The sequence below is a fragment of the Ricinus communis genome, chromosome 2, assembly GCF_019578655.1.
Source record: "Ricinus communis isolate WT05 ecotype wild-type chromosome 2, ASM1957865v1, whole genome shotgun sequence".
In the NCBI taxonomy this organism is placed as follows: domain Eukaryota; kingdom Viridiplantae; phylum Streptophyta; class Magnoliopsida; order Malpighiales; family Euphorbiaceae; genus Ricinus; species Ricinus communis.
Genome location: NC_063257.1, coordinates 22401336 through 22410712, shown reverse-complemented (window position 1 = coordinate 22410712; position 9377 = coordinate 22401336). Strand labels below are relative to the sequence as shown.

The following is a 9377-nucleotide window of genomic DNA, read 5'->3' as shown; positions in this document are numbered from 1 at the left end:
GCCAGTGTGGATGCAGGTTCAGACCTTCTACAGCGGGTTGAACTTTACAACGAGGCAGATGGTGAATGCTGCAGCAGGGGGTCACTAAACAGTAAGACGCCCGAGCATGCTCAGAAAATGATAGAGGAAATGGGCATGAACAACTATCAGTGGCAATCCTCTAGGAGCCGACCAGGAAGACAGGGAGTGGTCAACCAAGTGGACTCTACAGCAGCCTTGGCAACTCAGGTGGAGCTTCTAGCCAAGAAGATTGACCAACTCCAGATGCCGGTTCAAGCAGCGACGTTGGCTGCGAGTTTTGTGGTGGCCTGCATTACAGTGTGAAATGTACTGCGGGAGGTATGTTTGCTTCATCCTCTACTACTTTTCCATCTAATTCTGCTATGTCTTCTGATGTTGAGCAGGTTGACTATATGGGGAATGCCCCAAGGCAGCAGAACGATCCTTACAACAATACTTACAACACTGGGTGGCGCAATCATCCCAACTTCAGTTGGAGGAACAATAACGCTCAGGGTCCACCTGGTTTTCAGAGACTTCATCAGCAGCCGCAGCAACATTCAGGTGGGCCTGCACAAGCTCCTCCTCTACTAGAAAAGAAGTCAAATTTAGAGGAGCTTATGATGAAGTTTGTGACGTCTACGGAGATAAGATTCCAGCAAACTGATAGTGCACTTAGGAACCAGCAGGCCTCGATTCAGAACTTGGAGACCCAGATTGGCCAAATCTCTAAGATGTTGTCTGAGAGACAGCAAGGAGCGCTCCCGAGCACCACTGAGTCTAACCCGAGGGAGCACGTGAACGCCATCACTTTGCGTTCAGGTAAGTTAGTTTCAGCTCCTTCTAAGCCTGGTTTTTATGACGCCACTATTGATGTGCAGGTTGAGGCGAGCAGTAAGGATAGGGAACTTGAGGGACAAAAGGTGAAATCAATTCCAGTCAGGGAATATCAACTTAAGATTCCTTATCCTGCTAGAGCTAAACTAGCAGAGGCGAAAGAGCAGTTCAGTAAGTTTTTAGATATTCTTAGACAACTGCATATTAACTTGCCTTTTATTGATGCATTGGAGCAGATGCCGAAGTATGCTAAGTTCTTAAAGGACATACTTAGCAGAAAAAGGAAGTTGGAGGAGGTCGCCTATGTTCAGCTTAACGAGGATTGCTCAGCGGTGTTTCAGAGCAAGTTACCAGAGAAACGTCACGATCCAGGGAGGTTCACTATTCCCTGAACTTTAGGTAATTTGTGTGTTGATGATGCATTAGCTGATTTAGGGGCTAGCATAAATGTCATGCCCACTAGTTTGTTCAATAAGCTAGGTTTGGGGGAGGCAAAATCCACTAGGATGTGCATTCAATTAGTCAATTACTGCTAAGCTTCCTAGGGGAATTGTGAAAAATGTGCTAGTTAAGGTAGATAAGTTCATATTTCCTGTGGACTTTGTGGTTTTAGATATGGACAATGAGCATGGTGTACCATTAATTTTGGGGAGACCTTTCCTTGCCACAGCTAGAGCTAAAATAGACGTATTTGAGGGGAAGTTAGAACTTAATGTAGGGGATGACTGTGTCACTTTTAGTTTACCCTCATTTGATAATTCTTCCACCGACCATGTTCATGCCATTTGTAGTATTGATGGAATTGATCTTGCATGTAATACACAACCACAAGATGTACAAATGGATGATGCTATACATGTTTCTTCCCCTATTAGTATGTGTTATTCATCCGAAAAAAAATAACTTGTATCAATATGAGACTTTGTGCTATGATAGACCCGAGAAGGGTAGTTGCAAGTTTATTTTTGACAGGTCACTTAGCCAGAATTAGGAGTGGATGAATGGACATCCCAAATCGGTCTAGAGAGCGCCTCCTTGGTCATCTACCGTACACATCGGACCTTCTAATTGCGCTTATATGCCTCGACCCCCAACTTACATTGAGCCTACCTTCTTAATTTGCCCGCGATGCAGGAATGCTGATGCAGAGTCCAGCTAGACGACTCGAACAAAAAGAAGCGCCTTCGGGAGGCATTCCCGAATCTTTTTTTTAGTTGTGATTATTTCATTATTTTCCTTTGACTTTATTATAGTTGCTTAACAGTAATTATGGTTTTTAATTTTATTCGGACTTATGTAATGGGTGAGGACGGACTCTTCCGTTCGACCATATTTACTTGTTTTATGATCTAATTACATGCGTATATGTGTCAAATACAGGTAGGGAGTAAGGTGACTTGAGATGGCAAAGGAAACCCGAAAACACCCCGTTTCACCACAGTTTTCGTGGCCATCATGGGCTACAACCCCAGGCCATGCTCCTCACCACGGCCGGAGTCAAGTTCGTGATGAAAGATAAAGAATAAGTGGTCACAGCTTCCGAAGGCATCACGGGATACAACCGCAGGTCGTGGTCATGAGCACGGCCGTGCCACTGCCCGTGCCAAGCGAACTCAAGTGATATGACGGACCGCGATAAATCTCATAGAAAGCAACTGAAACGCGTCGCTACCAGCAAGCGAGCGCGTGGTGAAGGAACGTCTTCCTCCACAGCACTAGAACCAGTACTAGCACCAACACTTCACCTCCACCACAACAGCAAATAGTTCGACCTCGAAAAGCACCTGCTGTGAACCCATCCACACTTGGCCGTCATCCATTATGGACATTCCCTAATGCAGACAATGAAAGTAGATTCCAAGTCATGAGATGGAAGCAAGTGATGGCGGCCCGTTGCATAGACTTCACATCCCCGGAGAGAGTGGGATTGGCTCAAGATGTGCGCACACTATTCGAGACTCTGCCGTATGCGAGATTCTTTGACATCATTAAGCCAACCTACCGTGAGCTTACGATCGAGTTCCTCAACACCTTCTTCCTGCAGCAATAGATCACAAACTGGCATCAGCCTGATGCAATTTATTTTAGGCTTGGGGGAAAGGAGTTCTCGATGTCGGTCCCACAATTTGGCATGCATTTGGGATTATGGACTGAACAAGAAATCTCGGGGGAGGAGTATCAGGGATGTCTCTACATCCACCCAATTTCATACGACACCATGTGGGACTCATTGGTAATGAGGCCGAAAACATACTACCCAAGCAGGTCTAAGGCGTCTAGCCTACCGGACCATCTCCGCTACCTTCACACCCTACTAGCTTACACCATTATAGGCCGAGGGGACAGTTTTGGGGTAGTGACACAGACTGATGTCTTTATTCTCTAGGCTATACAACATCAGAAGAAGCTAGACTTGGGATATTTATTGGCTCGCCAAGCCCGTTCATTTATTGTAGACGCCTAGAAGAAGATGCATTGTTGTTTCGGTCCGTACGTGACTAGGTTAGCTAAGACCGATGTATTGACTTACCGTCCGGAGCTTTCAAATATTGGTGACATGACACCACTAGGGATCAGACAGATGATCAACATGCAGATGATCACGACCACTAGACATCCACATGGTATATAATATAGGCTCGTGGGCACAATAGTTAGGGAGGCTAGAGAGGCAGCGGCTAGAGGAGCCCAACACCCGTCGGCTGGGATTCTGGATGTTAGGACTCCTAACCCTGCTAAAGTGTTTATGCCCTCATCTGGAGCCTCGTCCTCTCATTCGACAGGGACATCGAGCGTTCAGATCAGTGCTATGGCCGACCGTCTAGATCGAGTCTGCGATCTACAGCAGCAGCAGTATACTGAGTTTGTGCGGTTTCAAGAAGAGACGAAGGCACAGTTTGGCGGTTTGAACAGATGCTTCAACAGCTCATGAGTGGATTAGAAAGGCGGGCCACCCGAATGACTTCATAGTAGAGCGATTCAAAAGATGGCGTAGATCGGAGCACAAAATCGGCTCATTGATGATATGAAGTTCGATCTGGCAACATGCTTCACGAACCCTGATCCACCACCGCCCCCTTCCTCAGCAAATTTCCCTACCCCCCATCTTCCAGCAGATCCAACCAATGAGGATACACCATCAGCAGACTCCTAGCGGAAAAAAAAATTTGTGATATTTTTCTCTTTCCTTTTTCTTTTTATTTTCTTTCAGTTTATTATCTCCTTTTACTTTCTTGCTTGTAGCATGCTTAATTTTATGTTATTTCCTTCCATTTGTCTTTTTATGTTAAGTAGAACACTGTGCCTTTCTAATTATAAAAAAAAAACAATCAGCACGTTCTTCAATAACCATGATGTGTGAATCATATGCTTGCTCAGTTTTAGTCTCTCTAACACTGTGGACAGTGTTATACTCAAGCGTGGGCTAGGTACCTACCGATGTTGTGACTATCTTGAGTTTTATTTCAATTAAGTAGTTGATGACTTTTTCTCCTTTGAATGGATTCCCTTATAGCTTTTATCGAACCTTGTTGGAAGAAGGCAATGAACGAATCTCTTAATTACAATCCAGCCAGGTAAAACTGGTATTTTTCCTTAATTCTTCCATTTTACTTTATCTTAGATATAGAACACTGTTAATATTGTTGCTTATTATTGTGATTGGCTGTTAAAACTTTGGTTTGAGAATTCATGCAATTTTAACCCACTCAAATGGTGAGATTTTGAGCTAATTGGTGCATCACTATTTTTATGCTCCCTTTTGTTTCATTAGTGAGCATTGTACAAAATCTCTGTTTCTAGAACTTGCTTTACAATGTTTTTTGAGATTACATGAATTGTCGATAATCGTGAGATGATTTGGGCACTTAGGATTTACACAATTTGGCCAAAAGCCTAACCCTGTTTTTCCCTTAGTGAACCAATTTTGAGCCATAGCCTTTCCTTTCGTGATAATAATAACAGTGACACTCATTTTATCACTTCTATTCATTTTACCATTCTTTCTACCATTGTTGCTGGAAATTATGTAAGTTTATGCTGCATTTCATTTTAGATCAATTTGCATTCATATATTTCACTAAGTTGTTAGATTTTTCATAGATGCTCCTTTCAATTCAGAAAAGAAAAATTTGGATATTCAGTCTTATTGTATGTGTCAATAACCAACAACTCCTACATAAGCTGTTGTAATATATATACATAGTATATAAATTGAAAAAAAAAAGAGTATTAATTTAGTTCATTTCGAGCATCATCTTATTTTTAGAGCAACTTAGTGTTCATTTTGGTACAGCACTTGATCCTTCGTTACTTTCTTGCATTACCTGCTTAATTTCCAACAACTTATAGCCTACTTTCCATATTTATCTGTACCCTACCTTAACCACATTACAACCTGGCTCAAGACCCTTTGATCATGATTATTGATTATTTCGTAGTAGTGGAGATTGGATCTATAAGCAAGCCTATGGTAAGCACTTTTTCTGTATTTTTGCGTTGAGAGCGTGGCGATCTTCTTTCACCTATATACACTTGTGTGTTTTGAGTGACATCTTGTGAGGCATGGTTCTTAATTTCTCAATTTAGATGGTTTATCATTTTAACTTTAGTAACTTCATTAAGTTTGTTCTCTCTCTTAAGGATTTAGTCATTTGGGGATTTTGGGAAAAATCATTACGGAGTTTTGAAATTTGTTTTGAGCTAACCTCCTGCAATGCATTTGATTGAGTTATTTGGTATCTGTTTGAGGAGTGAGTTGTTGATTGCTTGAGGACAAGCAAAAATTTAAGTATGGGGTAATTTGATAAGCATCATACTACACATGTTTTCATGCCCAATTATTAACATTTTTATGCATGATTATCCCATTTTATGCTAGAATCACCTGTCTTTTGTTTCCTTTCTCGTTTCAGGTCATTTTTGAATGACACCATCAATAATCGAGGGAAATACGTGTGATTACGGACCAAAATCCATCAAATTGGGCGAGGACTAGCACCCCGAGGGTTGAGCACGGTTTGGACTCCGGCCGTGCTGAATTGTCAAGAAGCTATCCTCAATTGTGCCATTTCAGCACGGCTTACGAAGCCACCATGGCCTCCAGCACGGCCTGTGGTGGCTCAGCACTAGCTTGGGCACAGCTTGGAAGGAGTCGGCCTGATAGACTCCACAATTCAGCCTTTGCACCGGACTCGCCATGCTTGAATCAACTATATAGGCAATTTTGAGTTCTTTTGGTAAAGACACAAATTTTGGACTCAATTCCAATGCACACACTTAATCAATTGTTTCCTATACCTCAATTGTAGACCTTGAGAGATCAAATTCATCAATTAAAGGAGGGATTTAACTTGTTCCAACATCGAATTGAAGATCAAGACAAACTTTAGGAGCATTCAAGAGGCAACTAGGGTTTGAGATTTCGAATTTGCTAAATTAGGGTTTCTCATTCAACTTGAAAGAGAAGGGTGTACATGCCTTTAATTTTCTTTTCCTTATTTTGTTCCTTAATTGCTTTAACCATGAACAAGAGTAGCTAGATCTTTTGAACCCATTGGGGTTCACCTTTGTTGATGGATTATGCTTAATTGTTAGATTTGTAATTGTCATTCTTGCAATCTTCTTGCTATTTAGTAACAAAAGTTTGATTCAGTTAATTTGAGACGTTGAATTAATTGTTTGTGGGTTGTTTCTTGACATTGAGAAATGCTTGTTACAACTGGACATTAAATAGTAAGAACCGATAGTTAACACTTAGAGATAAGGTTGATTTACTCGCCGGATTAAGAATTAATAACTCTTAATAGTTTTAAATCATGCTTAATGCTAATCTGTAGTAATCCGATAGGAAGAGATTCCATTAGGTTAGTGCAGGTTTAGCAACTCGGTAAGCTCGAGAGAGGAACCGAGTTCAATTCAAGATTTAGGCACGGGTAAGCAAGATCGACAATCTATAAAATCCATTTTTAGAATTCCATCACTTAGGCCCCCTTTTGGGTTTATTTCTCTCTTTGCAATTGTTTTCATTGATTGTTCGTTGTCCTTCATTTACTTATTTGCACTCATAACCATTAGCTGGTAACGTTAGAACTTTCACACCTTATTTCAGACTAGATAACATAGCAAATAGTAGTAACTCTAGGTTCACCCGATCTTCAGGGATACGACCTTGATACTCACTAGTGCTAGGCTGCATCGGTAGGTTCACTGCCTTAGGTGTAGGTTGCATAAATAGACCATCAAGCATCATCAACAACAGGCTTAGAAGGAGCTGAAACTAACTTACCTGAATGCAAAGTGATGGCGTTCACGTGCTCCCTCGGGTTAGACTCAGTGGTGCTGGGTCCTTGTTGCCTTTCGGACAACATCTTAGAAATCTGGCCAATCTAATTTTCTAAGTTCTGAATGGATGCTTACTAATTTCTAAGAGCACTGTCAGTCTGCTGGAACCTTGTCTCAGTCGACGTGACAAACTTCATCATCAGCTCCTCCAAGTTAGATTTCTTCTCAGCTGGTGGAGGAAGCTTTGATGGTCTAGCTTACTGCTGCTGCTGTGGTGGCTGCTGATGCAGTCTCTGAAAGCTTGGTGGGCCCTGGGCATTATTGTTGCGCCAACTAAAATTAGGGTGATTCCTCCACCTAGGATTGTATGTGTTGCTATAAGGGTTGTTCTGCTGTCCGGGTGCATTCCGCATGTAATTAACATGTTCATGGTCAGCAAAAACAACAGATGAAGTAGAGGAACTAGCAAACATACCTCTCGCATTACAGTTTGCATCGTAATGTGGGCCACTGCAAAACTCGCAGCTTATTTGGGCTGCTTGAACCGGCATCTGAAGCTGGTCTATTTTCTTGGTCAGAAGCTCCACTTGAGCTGCCAAGGCTGCTGTGGAGTCTAACTGGTTGACCATTCCTTGTTTGACCGGCTGACTCCTAGAGGATTGCCATTGATAGTTGTTCATGGCCATCTCCTCTATCAGGTTCTGGACCTGCTCCGGCGTCTTGCTGTTTAAAGCTCCACCTGCTGCAGCGTCCACCATTTGCCTCGTAGCAAGGTTCAAACCGCTGTAAAAGGTCTGAACCTGCATCCATATTGGTAGACCGTGGTATGGACAGCATCTCAAGAAGTCCTTATACCTCTCCCAGGCGTCGTACATGCTCTCGTCGTCCATCTGCACAAAAGAAGAAATGTCATTTCTCAATTTAGCAGTTTTAGCTGAAGGAAAGTACTTGTAAAGAAATTTTTCAGCCAAAGATTTCCAGGTTGTAATAGTGTGCGGTGGAAGGGACTGCAGCCATCTCTTTGCTCTATTCCTTAAAGAAAATAGAAATAATCTCAGCCGAATGGCATCATCGATAGTTCCATTTATCTTGAAAGTGTCGCATATCTCCAAAAAGTTGGCTATATGGGCATTGGGATCCTTGCTTGGCAGCACCCCAAACTGTACACTCTACTGTACCATCTGGATCACATTTGGTTTTATCTCGAAATTGTTAGCTGCCACCGCCGGTCTGAGTATACTCATTTGTGTCCCATCCAATGATGGTCTAGTAAACTCATACATCGTTCTATTGGCGTCCGTCGCGGCATTTCCATTGTGATTTTCCATCCCTTCTAGTCTATCAATAGGTACCTCAACCTTAACCTCCTCCTCTTCCAATTGCAAACGCTTCCTTAAATGTCTGAAGGATCGTTCTGGATCAGATAGAGGCTCTATAAGATCAGAGTTTGAGCTCTTGGTCATAAACTACCTACGAATGGAATGTAGCAACCGAAGAACAAAAGTAGTTAAAACAATGAAAGAATAAAATAAAGCAAAATAAAGACAGAAAAATAAATATGGCTAAATTAACAAAAACACAAGTTCGCTCTAATTCACATAAAAAGTCTCCCAGGCAACGGCGCTAAAAACTTGATAGGCTTTTTATGTAGCTGCAATCTAAGGCAGTGAACCTGTTGATGCAGACTAGCACAAACGGTGAGTATCAAGGTCGTATTCTCGGGAAAGGGTGATCTTAGACCTACTGTAGCGTCTTATATTATCTAACCTAAATAAATCAATGAAGTGTTATGCTATGATTAAATATGAATAAACACTTAATTAAATGTCAAATAATCTGAAAGGATTTAGGAAAACTCTCGAAGGAAAAAGCAAACCCTAGGGGACCTAAGTAAATTGGATTTTAGTGAAGATAGAGATTAAATTGATTATCAATTGCAATTACCCGTGGACGAAGTCTTAACTGAATTCGGTCTCCCTCTCGAGATAACCAAATTCCTAAACCTAATAACCTAAAGTTGGAATCTCTTCCTAACGATCGATTATTCGATTAGCATTAAGGTTTAACCTGCCTCTATTAAGCTTTGTTAATTCTTAATTCGGCTAGTCAATTACCCTTATCTCTAAGTGATTATTAACCACTTCTTGCTATTCAAATTTCCAATTAGTAAACAAATTTCTCAATTACATAAAGTAATCTAAATACCACAATTCACAATGTCTCATGAATACAGTGATTTCTCATTAATAATAGAAGCA

At 41.5% G+C, this 9377-nt stretch overlaps 1 non-coding gene across 1 annotated transcript; it reads left to right on the top strand.

Annotated features, from left to right (window-relative positions):
* Positions 1–7935: 7935 nt before the first annotated feature.
* Positions 7936–8042, top strand: LOC112536216. Its single transcript, XR_003080266.1, has one exon. It is a non-coding gene; the product is annotated as a small nucleolar RNA R71 (small nucleolar RNA).
* Positions 8043–9377: the final 1335 nt, after the last annotated feature.